Source organism: Meles meles, chromosome 1 (assembly GCF_922984935.1).
Source record: "Meles meles chromosome 1, mMelMel3.1 paternal haplotype, whole genome shotgun sequence".
NCBI lineage: Eukaryota > Metazoa > Chordata > Mammalia > Carnivora > Mustelidae > Meles > Meles meles.
The window spans coordinates 37,004,082-37,028,561 of NC_060066.1; the positions used below are offsets into that span (position 1 = coordinate 37,004,082).

The 24,480-nt window shown below is 40.1% G+C and overlaps 1 protein-coding gene across 5 annotated transcripts in view; it reads left to right on the forward strand.

The window, feature by feature from the left end:
* Positions 1 to 9,707: 9,707 nt before the first annotated feature.
* The window catches only part of ANKRD46 (ankyrin repeat domain 46), a 33,618-nt gene continuing 18,845 nt past the window's right edge, over positions 9,708 to 24,480 (forward strand). The window contains exon 1 of one of the 5 annotated variants that reach the window (XM_046010144.1): positions 9,708 to 9,781. The gene's annotated coding sequence lies outside the window, so the exon portion shown is untranslated. The other 4 variants (XM_046010174.1, XM_046010149.1, XM_046010156.1 and 1 more) reach the window with 4 other exon arrangements.

Sequence of the window (24,480 nt, forward strand, 5' to 3'; positions counted from 1 at the left end):
ATTAAGACTGCAATAAAGGAGAGGGACAGAGGACTCTATGTAATGTAATCAGATAAAGTACAATATTCTAATGTTCTTTTCTCACTGGATTGTGTAACTAATTATGTAACAAATATGAAATACATTCTAGTGAATATAAAATTTACTGATGAAAATTCTGAGATGTTCTTTCTGAAATATAGAATCTATTAAAGTCCTGTAATGTTTATAAAGCAGTGCCTCCGGCCATAAATTCTAGTGCCATTAAGTTTTGTATTTATATTTTAAGCAGTAGTAGGAGGTTTTGCGGGGGAGGGGGTATAGTAAAAATCCCAAATCATCCATGGTGATGGTATTAATGGATTAGGATACATTTTCAGATTAAAATAGAAGTTTATCTACTATTTTGCCAGTTTAAGAATAGTTTGTCAATTTCTTTTTTTTTAATTATATTTATTTATTTGATAGAGAAAGCGAGAGAGCACAAACAGTCAGAGCAGGAGGGGGAGAAGCAGTCTCCCCCTGGAGCAGGGAACCCAATGCAGCGCTTGATCCCAGCACCCTGGGATCATGACCCGAGTGGCTGGCAGAAGCTTAAGGACTGAGCCACCCAGGCACCCCATCACTTTCTTTTTAATTGCAAACACCTACACTGTGTAAGAGCTTACTAGAGAGATTAGGAATGCAAAAAGAACTTGTATTTGGGAGTGAGAAGGTACATATACTAGATTGAACCATACCCAATTGCTGTTTTGTAGGTCAAAAACAGTTTTATGTTGTCAGTTTCATATGTTTCAACCTGATACCTGAAAGCTGATAATCTCAAACAACACATGGCTGGTGTCCAGTGTATAGGTGGACCTGTGTGTCGGAGGAAGTTGGGGATGGTCAGGAAGTCCCATGGGGAAGAGAGACTTTGAAGAAGGAGTAGAGCCAAGTGGAGGAGAGACACATGTGAAAGGGTCTGGTAGGCCTTTACAGGACAACGAGTGGGAAATGATGAGCAAAACTACACTGTGTGCTGGCGAAGTTTTAGGTTAGGGAGTAGTTAGGAGATAAAGCTAAAAGAGAAGAGGGATCGGTACCTATGCAGACACAAATGCAGCATTCCTTTTTCTTTTTAAGATTTTATTTATTTATTTGACAGAGAGGAAGAGCTGGAGCGCAAGCAGTGGGGAGAGCGATGAGGAAGGCAACTCGCCACTGAACAGGGAGCCTGATGTTGGATTTGATCCCAGGACCCTGAGATCATGACCTGAGCTGCAGGCAGACACTTAACTGACTGAGCCACCCAGGCGCCCCGCAAATGTAGCATTCCTGTAAAATGAGCAGAGTGGTTTAACCCTTACCCTTATTTGAAGACGGCAAAAACAGAAGGATTGTATTTAATAGTTTTTTCCCAAGACATAGAGATCATCATCAATATCAGGAAATGAGAAGAAACAAGTACCTTCCATAGTATGTACCATGAAGAAGAAAGGAACTGGGATAGTGGAAGATAAAACTTGAAATTTACTTTGTAAAATGACACATTCCTTAGCAGTTATGTAGGAGAAGAAAGAACCATTAGCCCCTTTGGGGATTACCGGGCCTGTCTTTGTCTAGAAGGAGTTGCAGGCTTGAATTACTTCTGCATCCAAACACTTCATCAGTGGGTGAAAAGTCTAAACAGTCTAAACTCCGACCCCACTTCATCAGTGGGTGAAAAGTCTAAACAGTCTAAACTCCGACCCCCAGAGTGGCCTTCCCTGCTGCAGGCTCCAAGAGAGGCCAGCAGTGGGCCCCCCTCTGAGGGTGATGACCTCACTCTTGTGTGGTGCTGCTGGGCGGAACCTTCCCAGCAGCCTAGCCCCTCAGCACCGGACAAGACATGAGCCAGTGCATGAACATTGTAAAGGTGGGCAGCTCCTGAAACCCTTCAGGTAACTTCTAAGTGGTGTGGTAAGGCTTTGGAAATTACCAGCATGTACTATCGTCTATAGATTCACTCCCTTTATACCTTTGCAACTGGTCCCCAGCCAGCCGAATTTTCTGCTGGTGCATCTGTTCTCACCAACATCACTTCTTCCTGCTTCTAGATGCATGGATGTGTTCCTGTGGCTGTCCATTCTCCTAAAATTACTGGCCTAAGCACCTGGTTCACAGGCCAACCCACAAGTGTGAAAAGTTCACAAAATAGAAGAAAAAAGGGCAGATCTGATTCAATTGTGATTAGGCGCCCAGGGTCTGAGCCCCTGTGGGTTCTGGAGAGAATCATGTGAGGCTTTGTCTGGAGGCCTGACATGCTCCCTTCCTAAAGCCAGGTCTCCATGTAGGTTCCTATGTGGTGAAACTGTGGCTTGCACACATTCCCCAGCTGGCCACTTGGGAAGCAAACTTTATGCTACCGATGTAAGTGAGAAATTACCCAACGTTTACCCTCAAAGTGACTTTGAGAAGGGCTGAGTGACCCTAATTTGTGGAAAACCAAACAGGTTCCAAGTCTCAGTGGGAAAATAATGGCCAAAGTGATCGTACAATACAAAACAAAAGAAAACTCAGCAACAGAGTCAACTTTCCTTCTCCAGGTGCTTTTTTAGCCCTCCCCCTGCAGTGTGTGGCCCAAGTCTCACTCAGAGGCCTGCAGCCAGGGGCCCATGTGGACTCTGGACTGAGGGAGATGGGGTACAAGGTACTTTTCTCCTTCGTGAGGGTGGTCTCAATCCTGTTCTTGGGGATCCCAGAAAAATAGTCAAGAAAAAGTTAGACATATTTTGCTGGCTCTCACACTCCAAAATAAAGCGTGCTGAGTTAACCTAGAAAATGTATAGCGGGAGCACCTTGCCCAGTCGTTTGGGTGGCTGATTTCAGCTCAGGTCACCATCTCAGGGGATGCCTGCGTGGCTCAGTCCATTAAGCATCTGCCTTCAGCTCAGGTCATGATCCCTGGGTCTTGAGATCAAGTCCCACATCGGGCTCCTTGCTCAGTGGGGAGCCTGTTTCTCCCTCTGCCTGAAGCTCCCTCTGCTTGTGCTCATGCTCTCTCTCTCTAATAAATTAATTAAAAATTTTTTAAAGAATGGCTTTTCAGCCTTACCATTGTATTCCACTCCCTCCACTTTATTGACGTATAATTGTACTTTGCTTATAAGTTACCTTATAATAGCTATTTGTTGGATTCTTAAGAAGTCATGTGTTGAACAGTTTTCCAGATAAGAAAAATTAAAGCTATGGGAAAAGTCCATGGTGGGCTTGGCTCTTTGGTCCAGCCATGTAGCCTGTTTACTTTTCTGTAGGGCAAAGTCTTCAGCTCACCAGTTGGGCTTTGGTTGTGTAACATCTTGGAAGAGGTTAGACACTCCATTGATTTAAAGGCATTGACCTTGGTGATTTTGCACGGCTCCTGCACTAAATGTGGTTTCTGTCCCGGAAATGTGGGAACACAGAGTTGGCTGTACTTCCTAATGGCTTTTCCATCTGTCCACAGGAGCCCTCATTGGACGGGCTCTGCTGCGCAGCCGTGGTCTGGGGTGGAGGCGCCTGGAGCGGCAAGCTGAAGCCGGGAGTGTGAGCTGGCCTCTCTGCGTGCATGCGTGCTCTTACTCGAACTGAAAATGAGTCCCCACAGAATGTCTGGGGAGGTCCCCCTCTTTGTATCGTATCTAGTGTGCAGAGGAAGAGGGGATGGAAATCTACTGCATCTGGGTCCCCATCAAGGGAAGTTAGAATTTGATTTTCTGCAAAATGTTGAGTAGAACAAGTGAAATGTCAGTGAAGAAACATACATGTGGCAAAGTCAACCACTTGGAGACGGGTTCTATTCAAAACTTAACTGTAGCGATTTTGCCGTTGCTGGAGGAGTTTCCAGAGGCACCATTCCAGCAAGTGCGCCTATTTATGTGCAGAGGGAAAGCGGTTCCACACCCCAGGACTTGTATGGCACCGTGTTATGGGAGAAAATAAAACTATATATCAGAGGTGGTTTTTTTTCATATATTGACTGAATACATATCACAGTAGTTAAATCGAGGATTTCTTACAGGTGACTGGATTTATATCAATTATGTATGTCGGTATTAGTTTCTCTTTCGCAATTAACTGTGGGTCGTTTGTGTCAAGATGTCTTTTTCCCTTGTTTTTCTTCTGTCATATCCTCTTTTCCCTTTTCATTTGTCAGAATTAAAACATAAGTGATGTGTGGGCTAAGGGTGATAATGAAGATGAGCTGAGATCTTAGTGAATTCACTGTGGAAAAAAAAATCCTAAACCTTCCTGCTCAAGTGTGGTAAGGACTTGTTACCTGGGACTTGTTAAAAAATCCTGCTGGGTGATGACAAAAACACAAAAGACAACTAACTCCATTTCTTCTTTTAATGTATCTCGTGAGCTTGGAAGATAGATATATAAAATACATTTTTGAGGTTTATAAAAAAAATCATTTCTAAGTCTTTTCTGATTCTGTTTGCCTTAAAACAAATGCATAGGCTAAAAGTAATTCGCACTACTATCCCCCCTCCCGCCCCCCTTCTTTCCCTATAAAAATGTCACAAGTTTCCTTTCTTGCTGGTCAGGAGTCTAAGTTCAAAAGATGTATTAGTCCAGTTGTATTGGCAGAAAATAGTTGTCAGAGTAGAATAGCCTCCGGCTTTCTCCTGACTGGGGCATCACAGTTTCGCAAAGGTGGAAATGAAAGCATGGACTCCGTGTTTGGAGAGGAAGAGAGCAGAACTGAGGCAAGTTCTGATAAAGCTCGTTCCCTGGAGTGTGTTTCAGGACTGAGAAGGAGAGGAGCTTGGCTTCTGCTTGAATGATCGCCAGGAGTTTATTTTGAGACTAATATAAAAGTTAAGATCCCTGTAAGCCGAAAATGTCGGTTCACTGTGAGCCCCCAGAGTGAGCTAAGCGTCGTTCCAGGGTTGAAGCGAACCCTTTAACAACACAGATTGTTGGAACGAGCTGCTCATTTTCTGGACCGAGCAGACCTTCCAGAGCCCTCTGGACCAGCATGAACCCTTCCCTAGCTTTTCCTTTGCCCACACTGAACAAACCCTGAACTAGCATGTTCTCTAAGGGGTGGGAATATTAGAAGGTTAGGAAGGAAATTTAGGGCCAGAAAGGAAAGGAGAAAAGGCGAACCTAGGCTATCTCCTGTGGGTTTTCCTTGCCGGCTTCTGAAAGAAAAATTGATAAACCTACTGACTTCTGAGTTTCTAGTGCTTGTTTTGAAGTATAAAATAAATGAACAACATGTGGACCTCATCATTTCTTATGCACTCTGGAGAGTTTTATTGACTTTTTCAACGACATACAGTGTTGCTCTTTGGGAGATAGTCTTTTAGGTTCCCCACATAATCCCTATATGCCAAGTAAGATATGGCTTCCACATTCCTAAGAGTTCCTATCTCATTACTCAATGACGGATACCTGCTGATCACAGGCATAACTTCTCACCAGTCGCTTTTAAAGGCTTTGCAAATCAATGCATTTGCTTACAACTTTGCAAAAGGTATTCCCTTACTAATGATCAGTTTCTTAACTTTTGGAAGGGAAGCTTAATCGGGGCTAAGTACTGTATACTTTCCCATCACATGCATTAATTAGTCTAATATATGTCTAATATAACTATATTTATATATGTGTGTGTGTATATATATATATATATATATATATAGACAGATAGATATAGTTAGTCAGTCTAATATATTCATCCATGTGGTTCTGGCATGTGTGGATAAGAAAACAACAAATGGGTATTGCAGAGAAGGAATCAAGTTCTTTTATTCTTCCCAGGGATCTAACCCTTATCTTAGTAACTCCAGAAATTCTAGATCTAAGATGTTTACTTTGCAATTAACAAAGGGAGAGAGATCCCTTTCTGAGGGTTTTGCTTGCATACTTAATTTCTAGTTATGCTGGTTGCTAGAGGGACAGATTATCCCCTGAGGCTCCCAATTTTTTCCTCAGTGTTGCAGATATAATAATGCTTGGCACACACGCAAACTTCATTTTTTTTTTCTGGTGGTTTAAATGTTTAAACTCTTGGGGAACCTAAATAAATCTAATTCTTGTGTAGATAAATATATGCAATTTATTCATTCCATGGTTAAGCCTTTGGAATCCCTAGTGTTGTTAAAAACACCTGATTCTCCCTAGCCAGGAACGAGAGATGGATGCCCATGGAAGCAACATTTTCAGGAACATGTCTCCCTCTGATGGTCATTTGTTAGTACTACAAAAACCAACCTGGAACAGGAGTAAAGCTCAAAAACAAGTAGAAATCCCTCTTCCTTTGAGGTATGGTGTTGTTTTGTTTTGTTGTTTTAGGGAGGGAGAGGGAGAGGGAGAGATAGAAGAAGAGGGAGAGGGAAAGAGAGAATCTTAAGCAGGCTTCACACCCAGCAAGGAGCTCAACACAGGGCTCAGTCTTACAACCATGAGATCATGACCTGAGCCAAAACCAAGAGTCAGACACTTAAGCAAACAGGCACCTCAGTATGATGGGTTTTTAAAGCACTTTCCCATTCCAACATATCTCTTTTCTACAGTGTAACAATTGGTTACACTGGGATGGTTGCTAGATCACTCTGAGTCCCTTCTGATAAGTGTTCAATTATGTTTGGGAAAATCCTTTCTGCATTTCCTAAGACTGGATAGTAATATATAATCAGTCTTACCCTTTTTTCCCTAACCAGAAAAAAATGACCTGAAAGAAAATCCTAACCCAAGCAAATCTTTTCTGTCATCCATTCATTCATTCACTCGCTCAGCTGTATCTGACACAGCAATTCTCAACCCTGCACGTTGGCTGCATATTGGGATTCCCTGAGCAGCTTTTAAAAATGTGGATGCCAGGACTGTACTTCAAAACAATTCTTACTTGGTTTTGACTAGGACATAGGTGTTGGTATTTTTAGGCTCCTGTGGTGACTATAACGTGCTGCAAGGGCTGAAAACTACTAAGCTAATATTCTTGAGCACCTACTATGTGCCGTTCATTGTGGTAGTGCTAAGCATTCAATGGTAGAGACACAAATAGGCCATGCTCCCCTTCTTCTTTCTTCTTTCTCTTCCTCCTCCTCCTTTTCTTCCTCCTTTTCCTCCTCCTTCTTCTGTTTTAACTAGGCTCCATGCCCAGTGTGGGCCTTGAACTCAAGACCTTGAGATCAAGAGTCACATGTTCTACTGAATGAGGCAGCTGGGCGCCCCCACACTGACCTTCTGACACCTCCATTCCCAGGCCACACATACGATCCCCTCATCTGGAACATTGCCCTTGTTCATTGCATAAATAACTCTTCCTCATGCTTCGTGTCTCAGATGCAAGATCACTTCTTCAAAGATATTGCTTCCCTTCCACCTAAATTAGGTCCCATATTATTTGCCTTTATATAGCATCTCTTCTCTTCCTTCATAACACTTATCCCAGTTGTAATTACAGGTGTTCCTCCCCAGTGGAAGTCTCACAATCAGAACTCGGGATCAAACAGATTTTGGTATTGAGGAAGAAGAGGCAGATTGACCTGAAAGGAAAGGAGTTGGAGCTTCAGGGCCCTGTAGTGGGCCGAATAACATCCACTCAAAGATATCCATGTCCTAATTCCCAGAACTTCTGACTACGTTACCTTGCATGGTAAAAAGGACTTTGCAAATGTGATTAAGTTAAAGACCCTGAGATGGAGAGATTCTGGATTAATAAGGTATGCCTGATGTTATCCAAGTGTCCTTATAATGAGACAGGAGGATCAAAGTTAGAGAAGACATAAGAGTAGAAGCAAAGGTCAGAAGGAGAAATGATGCTAGATGGCTGGTTTTAAGGATGGAGGAAGGAGCCACAAGCCACAGAAAATGCGCAGCCTCAGGAAGCTGGAGAAGGGAAGGAAATGGATTTTCTCTAGCGCGTCCAGAAGAATGCAGTCTTGCCTACATTTTGATTTTAGCCCAGTGAAACCAATTTTGGACTTTCTACCTCCTAAACTGTAAGATGATGACTTAGTGTTGTTTTAGGTCATTAAGCTTGTGGTAATTTGTTACAAGGACAATAGGGAACTAATGCAGCCTACCCCTCCTTTGTACAGTTCCCTTCCAAGACCCCGAAGTATGTTCACATGCCACATGTTTCTGTAAAGCTTGTAAAATTAATATATTTTAGCTACAATAAAGGCTGCTGTCTCTTTCTACTCAGATTTCCCAAGGCCTCTTCTCCAGTTGAGGAGCACTGGAGTGAATACAGATATTTTGGTGCTCTTGCTAAGTAGAAATGCAGTTGGGAATACTCTGGTTTGTATTTAATGAGATACATTCATGTGGTTCATGGTCACATGCAGCATTAAGTTATTGTTGAAGCACAGAAATGGCTTCTATGCATACTCCTAATGACCAATTTGCTGACGTCCCCAGGTGTAGTGCGGATCTCACTCCCTTAATCTCATCAGAGAAAAAAACTGCAGAGTGCCTGCATTTTTTCAAATCAAACAAAAAGAGTAATTCACAAAGGGGAAGAAATATGTTTGAATAGAAGTAATAAATAGGTTCTCAGATTGTTTAGTAAGCCAATTAATGGAGAGAAGTGCATCCATCAACACACTGGGAAAGGTTTAAATTCTCTGCAGACTTGACTCAATTTACGGGCATCAATGAAGATATTATAAAATCAACCCAAACCACAAGGAAGACATCCATGACAAATTGGTTAATAAAAGTCACCCGTTCAGAGAGTATTTAATACTTATGATTAGTCACTTTACCATAAAATGTGAAATGCCCTGAAATCATAATTCTTATGTGAATGAAATTTGAGAGAGAATCTCTTGAATTTGACAATTATCTTAAACATTTACATGACTTTACCAAGAACAAACTGTTAGACTGAATAATAAGGCTTGAGTGGATGGACCTGAGACATCCCAGAGGGTGACTTGGTCAGGTGAGAGGTGCTAGAATTCGGAGAAGGGGTAATCACTGTGCAGAGGAAGTCTGTAGGAACAGAGCTGGTAAACTAAAACATATATATATATATATATATATATATATATATACACACACACACACAAATGTATATATAGATATATGTATACAAATTTGTATACAAATATATTTATATGTAAACATAGAGAGATATTTTTATATATTTATTTTTTACCTAATTATATGTATACCTAATATAAATATATATTTGTATATATTTATATATTTATATTTATATATATAATTTTATGTTTCCAGTAAATTAACTTCTACCACCCCACTACCCACTACATTTTTAGTGAGTTTTGGCTGTATACACATTGCATTTAGTCCAGGAATCCTAAAAAATGGGATGTAAATATCCAACTATTGTAAAAAAAAAAAATTTTGCATCATATTTTAGAATTAAAGCAGTTACTATTATGAGTTTGTCCATTTGGCTTCTATATTAACTTTACCCGGAGGCCAGTGACTATTAATTGATACCTACAGCTTTTAATAAAATGGTCCTTGCTTAGAAGCCTTCATTTAGCTGAGGGGGTGGGATGTCTATTTAGAATAATAGTGCAAAATGCTCCTGGACTCGAGTCCGAAAAACCTCTTCCTGGCCTGTCATTCTCTTCTCCCCACGCCAGGTTCGGTCCTTTCCCTAATTCAGAGCAGGCTCATTCCGAGTTTCCAGTTCTGGGCAAGCGGAGCAGTCTCTCGGGCCTCCCGCCTCCAGGGGGCGCGCCGCCGACGCAGCGTAAGGCCGCTCTAGCCGGGAGGTGGGGTTCCGCATGTCTCTATGGCCCGCCCCTCTCCTTTCCTCTTCCCGCTGCCGCCGGCGCTCCCTCCTCAGCTCGGCAGTGTGTCAAAGGTACCTGGGTCGGGGCTCGTGGGCGGCCCCAAGCCTGAGCCGCTGACACCTCCTCTGCCGGCCCTGACGCACTTGAGAGGCCCGGCCGGGGCCTGACCAAGGAACGAGGGGTGGAGGGCGAGGCCGCCGGGGGCCCCCCGCACCTACTCGGCGGCCGGAAGGAGTCGGAGCGGGCGTCGCGGGTCCGCGGTGGCTTCCCTCAGGGGTGTGTCGCTCGTGAGGGCAGGGAAAAGACCTGCGAGGGTTCTTGTTTGTTTTTGCGGGTAAAGGTTGTGGTCCTCCGCAGGAGAGGGCCTGCCCAGGTTTGCGGGCCCAGGCTTGCGGGCCCCGGCGGGCGGGCCTGGGGCGGAGCGCGCTCGTGGTTAATCGGGAGGTCCGAGTCGCAGCCCTCCGCCGGCGCCTTATTGTGGCGCCGGGATCGAGCGTGTGCTTTCGCGGCAGGAACACGCAGTACGCGGCGGATCGCAGGGAGCCCGCAGTCTAGGTGTGAACAGCTGTTGCGGTGAGCCTGAACCGTCTAGAATGGCACCTGGCCCCGTGGTTAAAGAGCCATTTGCCTCTTAATGTGCAGTGCGAGGAAGCGGGTGGTTTACCTGCCGGGTTTTCCAGTACAGCGCCCTGCCTGGAGGAGAAGATGCATTTATTCTTTAAAATAGGCTGCTGAGCATAATTAGGTAAAAAATACATATATACCGCTGAATAGTGACACGTCTCACTCTTAAAAAAAATAACGATGATACCAAGGAGCTCCTAGTTTAAACAGCTGTAATGTCCGTGGTACAGGAATTATAGGAACAGCTATTTTCAATGCTTGCTATGTGTCAGACAGGATGCCGAGTGTTTGAATACCTCTGATTAATTCTTGTAGCCACCCTGTGAGGTACCATTTCCGTTTTCCAGATAAGGAAACCGAGCGCGGAGAGTCTGCGTTCACTTGAAGGTCAGACAGCTAGCAGAGGGTGGGCTGGGGTTTGAGCCTCATCCGCCTTACTGCAGTGTTCTTGCATCTGTTACCTTCCACACGTGTTTTAGAGGGGTGTGTGTGTGTGCGCGTGCTTGATTTGGTTTGTAGCCTGGGCTGCTTTCTCTCAGGCGTAATTTTCCTGGCTATACTCAGGAGCCTTCTACGAACGTCTCTTTAGTTTTGAAGGAGTTTAATGAGAAAAATGTTTGCTCATTAAAGATTATAGTGGATAGTAAGTTAGGCTTGGACTTGGGCCCTCACCACCACCAGTGCAGTTTGATTTGAAATAGAGTCGGGTTTCTTTGGTTGAGTGTGTGCTTCTTTACTCTTCATTATTTGTGTTTCGATCCCATTTTAGTGAGTTCGCTTTGTCTTTGCAATATAAGGACAGTCGTGCTCAAGGGAAATGAAAGGGTTTTCAGTGACAGTTAATATCTTACTGGATGTAGGAAAGGCACTGGAGAGAGACTGAAATAAAAAGGAATGAAGAGATTTTAGACATGTTGTTCAGAGCAAATTGAGTTACTTACTGTGAAGGATAAAGAATCTCCAGGGTTCCTGTGAACATCAGAAGGGAAGTTCTGCTTCCCAAGAGGAAAGAGGTTGGATACTAGAATCTCCCAAAGCTCTTAGCCTTAGTAAGAGTTTACATACTCAGCATTCTTATAGCAAAGGTATATTGAATGCCTTCCGTGTCCAGGCACTGTTCTACTCACTGGAGATAGAGGGGTGGGGGAAAAAATCTTTATGTTCATGGAGCTAACTTGCCACTGGAGGAATGTGAGAATGGGTACAATAAACAAAATAGTTGAAAAATTAAAGTATATCCAGTCAGATGGTAACTGTTGCTAAGAAGAAAAATAAAGCAGCTAAGGGAGATAAGAAGAACCAGAGAAGAAACAGATGCAGTTTTAAAATAAGGAACAGCGTCGGGGGCACCTGGGTGGCTTAGTGGGTTAAAGCCTCTGCCTTCGGCTCAGGTCATGGTCTCAGGGTCCTGGGATCGAGCCCCACATCAGGCTCTCTGCTCAGCGGGAAGCCTGCTTCCTCCTCTCTCTCTGCCTGCCTCTCCGCCTACTTGTGATCTCTCTCTGTCAAGTAAATAAATTAAAAATTTTTTAAAAATTAAGCAACAGCATCATGGAGAAGATTCTTGAACAAAACTGGAGGGAGTGAAGGCCAGCCATGGGGCTATCTGGGAGAATAATAGTATACTGGGCAGGTGCAGAAGGCCAGAAACTGCCAGTCCTACTGGAGGACCTGCAAGGAAGCCAGCAGGTTTCAGCAGATTAAGGGAGGGCAGAGGGGGTCAGAGAGCTGACTGGTCCTGATAAAGACCTTGGTTTTTTTCTGAGTGAAGAGGGGAGTGGGTGGAAGATTTTGAGCAGAGGAGTTGGGGGATCTGACTTAACGTTTTAAAGAGTTCCTCTGGCTGCTCTGTTCAGAATCGACTGTGGTGGCAAGGATGAAAGAGGGGAGACTAGTTAGGAAGTGGTTTAGGAATCCAAGTGAAAGGTGATGGGAGCTTAGACCAGCTGGTAGCTGCCAGGATTTACTGATGGATTGGATGTGGAGTATAGGGGTAAAAGAATGAAGCCTGATTCTAAGGCCTTTCCAGCTGTTGGAAGGATGGATTTGCTGTTTATGGAGATGGGGAAGATTTAAGGGTGGAGAGTTAAGGGGAGGTGGGTGGAGTGGGAATTAAGAGTTAGTTTTACATGTGTCGGGTTTGAGATGCCTGTTCACTTGGAGTTATATGAGGCTGGAGTTGATGGGAAAGATCGCAACCTGAAATAGAAATTTGGGAGTCATTAACAAGTAGATAGTATTTAAAACCACGAGATTGTATGAAATCTGGTCTAAAGAACGGAGGATTGAGCTCTGGGCTTTCCACATTCAGTGGTTGGAGAGATTAAGAACCTCAAAGACTGAGAAGAAAAAAAAACCCTTTGAAGGTAGGAACATGGAGTGCTGGAAACCAGGTGAAGAGAGTGTTTCAGGAAGGAGAAAGTGATCATTTGTGTCTCCTCCTCAGTTGACAAGTCATGTAAGATGAGGACTGTGAAATGGCCATTGGATTTAGCAATGTGAAGATCTTTGGTGACTGCATAAGAGTACTTTCAGGAGAATGGGGAGGGGGGGAGAAAACCTGGGCTAAAACCTGGTTTTACAGAGAGAATAGGAGAGAAACTGGAGCTACAGACAACTCTTTAGAAAAAGTTAGTTGTAAATTTTTCATACATAAATTATTTTAAAGCACTGAAGTCATTTTCATAGTGACTAATTTTATTTCCAGCATCACCACTTAGTAGCTAGACTTGGATTATTTTATCAATAACTGTTGGAAGTAAATAACTATGCTACTACTACTGATAATAATAATGTATTATTAACCTTCAAAACCAATACACCAGGAAGCTTGTCCTTTTTATATAACACATTTCAGGACTCATGAAAGTGCTTCAGTGGCATGCGTTCTTTTACCACTTTGTTCTTACCTTAGGTTAAAAAACTAACTTACAAGTGTTACAGCTGTGCATTTAAAAACAAAAATACATGGATCCAAAAATTGAGAACTAGGATTTATTTTGAAGTGTGCTATCTCAGTAGTATTAAGAACTGACTGTGTTGATATACATCATTTCTGTTTTAGGAATTAATTCATAAGTAACAAAGCTACATTTGTCTTCCGTTACTTACAAAGTGTGAAGACTAATACTTCTTTGCAAATAAAAATAATATCCGACAGCATGGTTTAAAAAGGGAATAAATGTAAAACAAAACAAAACCAGAGTGCGGTTTTTATTTGAAGACATGAATTTAGGTTCTTGTGTTTGCTCTGAGTAAGTTAATGCCCACATACAAATACAAAGTAATCAGTGAGATACCCAGCATATGGTATATTTACATCATCTTAGCTGTGGGTGTTAAGCTCTTTCCAGATCTTGTTGTATACTGTTTCCATAGTAGCTACAGCCATTTGTTGCATTGTAAAGATTTAGAGTGATTAAAATATTTCAAAGTTCAGTGTTATGACTACTGATTTTTTAATCCATCAATCTTATCTGCAAGATGACAGGTCCTTCAGTCTATTTTTTCAGCTGAGGGAAGTATTTTTTTAAGTTTGTGCCTTTTGTTTTGTTTTTTCATTTTTTTTTTCCTATGGGAATTTTTCATGGGTTGGCTCTGGTTTCTAGTTGTATTAACCATGTCACAAATCTTTAAGTTTTTTTCTTTTCTATTCCATCACTTCTTAAGGAGGCCCTGATTTGATTTTCTGCAATATTTGTTCTGTTTCTTACTGCTCACAATTTGGATTTACATTTTTTAAATGTTTTTATTTAACTTAGAGTTTTGTTTTATCCCAATCTCCTTCTAATATTTTTTCCTCTCACCCTGAGTTCATGTTTTTTTGCTTATTCCTAAAGCACATTTTTTCCCCTGGATTTTTTCAATTTATTATTTTAAATAATTTTCAGTGGTACGGTTTTCTTCATGTAAAGCTGAAGAATCTCTTCTGGTGCAAAATTTTTCATTGACTCCATGTTGATTTTGTTTTGTTATTCATCCTTTAAAAATGAAAGAACTTTTGAGATTGTCACTATACTTTTGAATTGTCATGCCAGATTTGCTTAGTACCATTCTACTAAAGACTTTTTCTAGATTTCTTACAAGGAAAATAATTAGAGAATTGGATTGTGTGTAGGCATTCCATAAAGCACTCTGTTGTAGTGTAGACAAAGGATTTATCTATTTAAAATAATTTTTGCTATTATTAAAACTTAAGTTGTTTATAGTTACGTCTTTGTAATAAAGTCCCTTTTTTATGAACCAGTTAGTAGACATAAGAATGATCAGCTTAACTTAAACTTTATATATAAAAATAAAATCAGGGGCGTCTGGGTGGCTCAGTGGGTTAGAGCCTTCGGCTTGGGTCATGATCCCATCCCACAACTGGCTGTCTGCTCAGCAGGGAGCCCGCTTCCTCCTCTCTGTCTGCCTGCCTCTCTGCCTATTTGTGATCTCTGTCTGTCAAATAAATAAATAAATAAATAAACAAACAAAATCTTAAAAAAAAAATTAGTGACAAAGGAACAGCTAATTTCCAGATTAAAAGGATGCTTGTTCCTTTTTCTTCCAGCTTTACTGAGGTATTAGTGACTAATAAAATTGTATATATTTAGGTTGCACAACATAATTTTTTAAGGGGTGCAACGTGATGATTTAGTATTCTTATACACTATGAAATATTTACCACAGTCAGGTCAATTAGCACATCCATTATCTCACATAGTTACCTTTGTGTGTGTGTGTTGAAACACTTAAGATCTACTCAGCAAATTTCAAGTATATAATACAGTATTACTATAATTACTACACTGTACATTAGAACTTCAGAGCTTAGTCGTCTTCTAACTGAAAGTTTGTGCGTTTTGACCACTGTCTTCCTCCACCCTTCAGTCCCAGACAACCACCATTCTATTTTCTGGTTCTATGAGTTAGGCTTTTTGAAGTTCCACATTTAAATAAGATCATACAGATTTATCTTTCTGTGTCTGGCATATTTCACTTAGCATAATGTCCTCCTTGTTTAAGCATGGTATTGTAAATAGTAGGATTTCCTCCTTTTTTATATCTGAATAGTATTCTATTATATATATTATGTGTGTATACATATATACATGTATATGTATACATATATATACATATATACATATGTATACACACACATACACCCCACATCTTCATCTTCTGTATTATTTAGCTGTTGACTGACACATAGGTTATTTCCAAATTTTGGCTATTGTGAATATTGCTGCAATGAACATGCAGGTTTCTCTTTGAGAGAGTGATTTTATTTCCTTTGGTTACATACCCAGAATTGTGAACTTGTTCTTGTTTTAGAGCTCTTAAGTTTTTCTGAAGCTTCTCTTTGATCACTAAGACTGTTAGCAGTTCCTCCAAGGCAGTGTTTAGAAACCTTAGATATTTATTATCTTTATCGCCAGTAATTATTAGAGAAACAAAACAATTCTAAGACCAAAACATATCCAGTAAATAGTGGAAATATACCCATTTGATTTTAAAAATGGACAATTCGTTGTCTCTGGCTCTCTTTCATGTCACCATAAACACATATATACAAAAAAAAATAGTGATATTTGTATGTATTCGATAAGCTATTCAGTAAGTAGACTTATTTTCCCCCTGGAAGTTTGTGCCTCTTAATCTCTTTCACCTACTTTCCCATTTTTTAATCAGATGTTTATTTGGTGTTGAGTTCTGTAACTTCTATATATATTCTAGATATTAACCCTTTATTGGATATACCATTGCAGATATCCCCCGTTCAGTAGGTTGCCTTTTGTTTTGTTGATGGTTTCTTGTGAAAAAGCTTTTTATTTGGTGTAACCCCAATAGTTTATTTTTGTTTTTGTTTCCCTTACCTGAGGAGACATATCCATAAATATGTTGCTAAGCACTAATAAGTAGTACTTTTCACAAATTTCTGAATATAATCACTTAAAAGATATGTGCATGATGTTATTTAGGAACGGTAGCAAGTCAGTCAGAAATAACTGCAAGAACATAGTTTACTTAGCTACCTTTTCCACATTGGGTCTTTATGAGACTAGATACTTCGTTGTATTACTTTCTAAAACAAATATATTAAAACTAGCCAAATAACCTATGTATTTTCTCTTACTAATTACATTGTCTTTTTTTCCTTTAACCTAAGTTTAATTTTTTTTTTTTTTAAGTAGGCTCCATACCCAGCGTGGAGCCCAATGTGGGGCTTGAATTCAGAGCCTTGAGATCAAGAGTCAGATGCTTACCTGACTGAGCGATCCAGACGCTCCAACCTAAGTTTAATTTTAAAATAAAATGTCCCGAGTGTGATGTGGTTGAAAGAATTTAGACATTTGTAACTTTGGTGGCATTTTTAGTCCTAAAGTCAAGTCAGTCATTTTTTTCCCCCAGTTCTGCTTCTTTCATTTAAATCTTTATCTCCCCCTTCCCAGTCTTTTGACTGTATTTTGCCTGTTGATTGTTATGTTGATTTTTTCTTGAAAACAAAAGCTGGTATTGCCTAAAAAAAGGGTTTTCCCACAGTGAGCTTCTTTTTATCTCACTTGTTTATTCAAGGTATCTTTTCAACTTGTTCTCTGGGTTATCTCAGTGGTCAGTTCCTAGAATTTACCACAGCTCTCAGTCAGCATCCAGTTCCTTGTGCGCTTTGTTCCACTTAAGTGTGGGATTTCTTAGGCCTTAATTCACCCCACACTTCCTTTGACCTTTGTCTTTTAATGAAACATGTAACAAAAACAGTATTTTTTGCCTCTTAGAAAGCAGAGGGGCGCCTGGGTGGCTCAGTGGGTTAAGCCGCTGCCTTCGGCTCGGGTCACGATCTCAGGGTCCTGGGATCGAGCCCCACATCAGGCTCTCTGCTCAGCGGGGAGCCTGCTTCCCTCTCTCTCTCTCTGCCTGCCTCTCTGCCTACTTGTGATCTCTCTCTGCCGAATAAATGAATAAAATCTTTAAAAAAAAAAAAAAGAAATGATCTGAAACTCTTCACATTTATAAAAAAAAAAAAAAAGAAAGCAGTTAGAGGTGCATGTAACAGTAGGTTAGATATTAAGTAGTAATGACCACTCTGGGTTCTGTGTTAAATATTTGGCTCTAAGTAACCTAACTTAAACTAGCTTAATAAAAAAAAAAGGGGGGGGGGACTTCAATGATGCCTGTATTTCAAAATTCCAGAGTTAATATGTGCTTAAGATGAGGTTTAATCGAGGCTTGACTCCATTTTTCTCTCTGTGTGCTTCCTATATGTGTGTGCACACATGCATATGTGTGTATGTGTGCACATGTGTATAAAATACATGTCAAAATGGCTAAAACAATTTTTTGGTATTATTTACACACACCATATTTTTAGGAAAAAAAGAGAATGTATCACTCCAGCACTCCAAGCAGAGTCTTATTGGACTGGTCTCATGTCTGTCTCTCAACTACTACAGCTAGGGAGATATAAATAAATATTAAATGGCTTAATATAATCAGGTCTGATCCCTTTAAGGCATGTGAGCAGTGAAGAGTTATACTCTTGGGTACTCTGGTGCAGAAAAACGTAGGAATAGATACTAGGTAGGCAGCCAGTGTGTCCACTACAGTGGCAGTAGCCTTCTGAGGATAGAAAACACATATAGTTGGTTTAGATCAAAATGGTACATTAAGTTCACATTTCAGTTCATGGCAATAATTAATCAAACGTAAAAAGATGGAACCAGAAAAATGTAGTGAGAACAGCACATAAATTAAACATCTCTATGGAGTAGAAGCACAGTGTGATGAGTGGAGCTGCAGCTGTTCTGGAAGTGGGCAGTGGTGGGCAAATATTTGGCTCCTGCTGGGTGATGAGGATTACAAGTGCTCCACACAGGACAGGAGTGGAATAAGATTATGGCTTAAAGTCAAGGCTTTGGGTAGAAATTCTCTAAGCAGGAAAGGAGTCCAAATAAAACTGTTCTTGACTGCTGTTGGAATCAGATGGCTTAAAGAAGCTGGACCTAGCAAGGCAGAAGGACATGGCAGTCTCACAGCCAGGAACTGAACTGGGCTTTGGCTCAGCGACTAAATCTGTAATAGCTCCATTATCACTGAGAGACAAGAACTCAACTTACATTTTATAAGACCTGGTTCTGGACCACATTCCCAGGTGGCAAAGTGGAGGCAGCTGTCAGAAGGAGTGAGCATGGGGGAGAAGGAATGGAGAACAAAAAACAAACAAAACTTTCTCTCAAAAGAGGCTTGCAGCACAAATTCTGAAAGGAATGAAGAAGATGCTAAGTGCTAAGAAGAACTCATCTAACAATATTAATATTGGAACACAGATTCAGTCCTGACAAAAAATTTTAGGAAACCATCCAACAAAGATTTTTAATTAAGTGTCTATATGCTCAAAGAGAAAAAGGACTCACATTTATTAAAAATGAAGAGTAAATTATGAAATAAAAAGTAAAGTGGATATGAAGAATTTAGTGGGGTTTTTTTAGGTGTAATAAAATTTTAGATTCAAAGTAGCCTGAGCATAAGTAAATTAGAAGATGGAGCTGAGAAACTGCACTTAGAATGTAGCACAGAAAAACTTTTTTTTAAAGGATATGTTGGTCATTGAGTTTCCAACATATATCTAATAGGAAGATATTGTTGAAAAGCACTATTTGAAGAGAATTTGCCAGAATGCAAGAAAGGCATGAGTACTTAGATTATAAATCCATTCTGAATGCCAAGCAGGATAAGTAAATTCTCCTGAACAGAGCCCAGTAAAGTGTAGAACATTGTAGAACATTAAGGATAAAGTGAAAAATTTTAAGCCAAACAAAGAAAAAGACATTGCTACACAAGAACAACAGTTAGACTGAAACAGACATCTCCTGGCAATAATAAATGCCTGGAAGCATCAGGGCAAAAGCTTCAAGGTACTGAGGGGAAGTGACTGGCAACTACAACCTCAGGATCACCTGAACTTTTATTCAAGAACCAAGTCATTTGCACATTTGCAAAGAGTGAAAGAAGCTACTTCTCACATATCCTCACTAAAAGAAATAGAGAGTGAACTTCAGCCAGAAGAGTGAATCCCCAGGGGAGGCATGGGATTTTTTTTTTTTTTTTTTTTGAAAAAGAGTGATCCGATTGATAAAATGTTAATAAATTTAGTTGACTTTAAGTTTTAGGGGTTTGGGGGAGGTATTTTTTAAAGGGAAAGCTAAAACTCTTAAAAATCTTGGAGCCATGTATGGTGGTTAAAGTGCATTCTGGTCATTGTGTTCAGAATAAAATTCCAGATAATTTTAGACTTCAAGAAACATTATTATCATGTATGTCAAAATTTTTAAATAACTAGTTAAAGAAATAGAGAAAAAAGATAAACAGAAAACACAAAATAGATGATAAACAGAAAACACACAAAATAAGTGGAAATCAGTCCAAATAGGTTAGAAATCACAGAAAATATAAGTTGATTAAATTCACCTGGGGCGGGGGGCGCCTGGGTGGCTCAGTGGGTTAGAGCCTCTGCCTTCAGCTCAGGTCATGATCCCAGGGTCCTGGGATGAGCCCTGTATTGGGCTTTCTGCTCAGCAGGGAATCTGGTTCCCTTCCTCTCTCTCTCTGCCTGCCTCTCTGCCTACTTGTGAACTCTGTCAAGTAAGTAAAAATCTATTGAAAAAATAAATTCACCTATGAGGAAAAAAATCTTCAGAACTGTTAAAATGCAATCTAGTTTCCTGTTTACCAGACATACACCTAAACCAAAGCTATACATAATGGTTGAAACAGGAAAATATCCCCTCAAAGTTATAACCTAGAAAGATAACTACAATAATGTTAATATCATTAATGTCAAATGTTGAGGCAAGGGGCACCTGGGTGGCTCAGTGGGTTAAGCCGCTGCCTTCGGCTCAGGTCATGATCTCGGGGTCCTGGGATCCAGTCCTGCGTGGGGCTCTCTGCTCAGCAGGGAGCCTGCTTCTCTCTCTCTCTCTCTCTCTGCCTGCCTCTCTATCTACTTGTGATCTCTCTCTGTCAAATAAATAAAATCTTTAAAAAAAAATGTTGAGGCAAGAAACATTAATAGGAATAAAGAAGCACACTAATAAAAGAAACAGTCTTCTGGGAAGATAGAGCAGTGATCCATGTACCTAAACATAGTCCCAAAATGTAACCCCAAATTACATGGGATTATAAGAAAAATCGATAAATTCACCATCATGGGGAAAAACTGTTAACACTACTTTCAGAAACCAATATATCAGATGGCAAGAAATTGGAAAAATACAGAATATTTCCACAACAAAATTAACAAGATTGATCAAATGTATGTATATGAAGAGTAGAATCCTGTCTTCAACTAATGCTTCGTACCTTCTTTTCAGATACACATGACACATTAACCAAAAGAAAGTCTAAATTTTAAAAAATTCTTGCCCCAAAGACGATTTTCTTTTACCACAATACAAATAAATTAGAAATGAACAAAAAGGTTTTCAAATCTCATGTATGGGTATTTAAAATGCATTTCTGTATAATCAATAGGTTTAAAAGAGGACATCACAGAAATTATATAATACTTAAACAACAGTGTGAAATACCAATGGGGGTCCAGTTGACACTTTAATGTAAATTTACAGATTTTTTCTTTCTTTTCCTAAAAAAATTATATAGATTTAAATAAATTTGTTAAAAGGTAAGATTAAAAGTGAGTTAAGGATACAAATCAAGAAGGTAAAAAAAAAAAAAAGAAACCACATATAAAACTTAAAGTAGAAGAAATTAACAAGAAAAACCAGAAGCAGTACAACAGGAGAACTGGTTCTTTTTTTTCCCCCAGATTATTTATTTGAGAGAGAGCAAATGCACACATGCAGGAGGAGGGACTAAGGGAAAGGGAGAGAGAGAACCCTCAAGCAGATTCCCCACTGCACTTGGAGCCAGATGGGGATGTGGGCTCAATGCCAGGGCTGTGAGATCCTGACCGGAGCCGAAATCAAGAGTTGGCTGCTTAACCGACTGAGCTACCCAGGCGCCCCAGTTTGAAAAACTACATATACAAACTTTTATCAATAATGATCTCGGAAAGAAAAAAACAAGAAAAAGCACAAATAAACGGCATTGGAAACAAAAAAGGAAACTATGCAGATATAATAGAGATTTTTCAGTCAGGAGCGTGTATAATGCATAACTTTATGCCAATAAATTGGAAAACTAAAAAGTTTAAAATAACATCTGTGGGTCAGAGATTTCAAAGTGGCTTAGCTGAGTGGTTCAGGCTCAGTGTATTTCAGTCAAGATTTCAGCCAGGACTACCCATCTGAAGGCTTGGCTGGATCTTTTCCAAAGTGGCTCACTCACAAGACTATTGGCAAAAAACTTCAGTTCCTTGCTGTTTACTGGCAGTGCTTCATCACAGAAACGTCTATAGTACTGCTTGGGTGTCCTCCTGACATGGCAGCTGGCTTGTTTCAGAGTGAGTAATCCGTGACACAGTAAGAGGGAGGCTGCATTGTCTAATTTATGACCTGTCTTACAAGCCACTTCTACCATATCCTGTTTGTTAGTGGTGAATTAGTAAGCCTGTACTGGGAGCGGGGGGTGGTGCATAATTTAACTTGACCTCCTGAAGATAGATATAGTGAATTTTCAGGCATGTTTTTAAACCAGCGCACCGTACTTAATGTAAGTGATATGGCAATACATAGAAAATTCAAGAGAACCTGTAGATGTATTAATAGAATTAGTAAGAACTCAGCAGGGTTGCTGATGTGAGTCAGCACATATGCATCAGTTTCGTTCTTTGTACTGGTAATAACCAAAGTAAAACTGAGGTTTAAAAAAAAAAAAAAAGACCTCAATCACAGCAGAAAGAACAATGAGTTTTTTAAAAAATAAAATGTATAAAAGATATACAAGACCTTCATGGGGAAGATTATAAAAATGTGTTAAAAAGATAGCAAAGAATATCCAGAGAGTTCACGTTCAAGGGTATGACTTTGTGTAGTAAATAAAATTTCCAGTAGGCTTTCTATGGTACATGTCAAAATAATCCTGACTCTCAGATGGGATAGAAGATTGCAAATAATTGTTATAATGATTATGAAGAACAACGTTGTGAGACCTGCCATAGAAGATACAAGAACTAGTGATGATGATGACACTAAAGTAATTACGACAGTGTGATATTGGCACATATATGTTCCACAGACTGTTAGAACAGTGTAGAGAGCCAGAAACAGATATATATAGGAAAAGTTTGTTGTATATTAGAGCTACATTATCCGGTATTGTAGCTATTTAAATTTTAAATGTGAAGTGCCTAGCATTAATAACTGCAGTAGTGGTTCTCAGCATTCTGGTGTTCTAGTATTAATGCTGTTTTTCGGTATTTGGTGTGATATCTAGTGGGGTTTAGGGGCATTTTTTAAACTTTTTAAAGTATTTATGTCTTGGAACATACCAAGGGAATTATATGGGGAGCCATGTAGCTAAAAACTTGAGATCCTTGGTCACTAATCACTTTTTCTCATATTGGTCACAATGACCTGGTAGGTCTCTGGGCAGTTAAAAATAGTTTCTTGGGAGACTGATACAGGGATTTGCCAGCCCTACTCCCATTTCTGAAAAAGTCCCTAGAACTCTGAGTACATAGACTTAAACTGTGCCAACTCACAGATCTGCCATTTTAACAGGAGAGGCTTTGTAGGGGCCAGGTCTCAGTCAGAAAGAATGTTGTTATAATTCATTGTCCTTTTCACTTGGAAATACTGTTCTATTGACGAAGCTATCAGGACTGCTGATTCAGCTCTGCCGTAGAATACTGGCATTTCCCACTTTGTGCCCCACATTTTAGGTTCCTTACTGGCAGCTAGAAGAAAGCTCCAGCCAAAAAATACAACTTCTCCCTGTAATTCTTATTTTTATCCTCCTAAAATGGGCCAAAAAATTTAGCGGGGGAAATCTTTATTTCTCTTTTCTTTAACCTATAGTTGTTTGTATGTCACTCCTTACTTTCTTTCTCTGGGCATCAGAGGATGCCTCCCCAGAATAGGTTGCCCCACAGTCTAAAGGGGGGCAGCAGGCAAGGAAACAAAGGCTCCCCTTAAAGTCTCAGACATCTAGTCTTCATCCTTTACTCGCTTTCTAACAAAGGTTTTATCCTGAATTCTTGGGAAATTAAGGGGAAAAAGGAAATGTCTCACACCCCAAATGGTGGTCCTTTTGTCGCTGTTCATAACCATGCCATTTTTAGAGGCTGTTTGGTTCAGTTGGTTCCTTAGTCTTCTCTTCAGTCATTTTTTTCATCGTATATCCTTATTTACTAGGGTCCCCAGAGGTTCGAATAAGTGAGGTAGGATACGAGTCCAATAATGACATGTCAGGAGTTCTTGAATTTTAAGTGTCTTCATAGGCCATCACTGTAAGCAGTATGGAGCCCTAGACCATAGTGATTCATATAGCTTCACATGCAATCAGAGCACACCTCAAAGAAGTCTGCTAGATCCTTTGTAGGCTTGTGTAGCCTAGGGAGGTCCCTTGTCCACCCTATGTCACTATGTGAAGGATGTCATACATGCTAGCATCCATCTAGTGCACAACTGAAAGCATTAGGTGGGGACAGATTACCATAAAACTGTGACAAACTTATGATAAAAATGATGTACCTTATATTTCCACCGTGAATCATGAATGGAGCTAGAATCTTGAGGGTCAGGGATAGTTTGCTTGTTAAGTAGCATGTTAAGTTACGGCCTTTCTGATTCTCAGTATCCTTAAATATAAAATAAGGACATTGAGTTGAATAATCCTGAATGGCCTTCCTGGCTGTAAAAACTTCATAGAAGTATTCAAGTTTCTCCTTAAAACAGAGTCTTGTGCTATCAGACTACTTGAGGTGAATCTGGTTTACATTTTGTGAACTATTTAGAAAATGAATAATTTACAAAAGTTGTAGTTCCTGTGTTTTTGAATAACACCAAATAAATGAATAAGTAGGAATGTTTTTTTTAGGGGGGGGAAGGGCAGAGGGAGAAAGAATCTCAGTTTCACAACCCTGAAATCATGACCTGCGCTACAGTCAAGAGTCCGACGCTTCACTGAATGAGCCTCCCAGGCACTCCAGGAGGGTCATTTCTTTAACACTTTAATTTTGTATAAATGAAGTCTGCTAAGGTGTGTT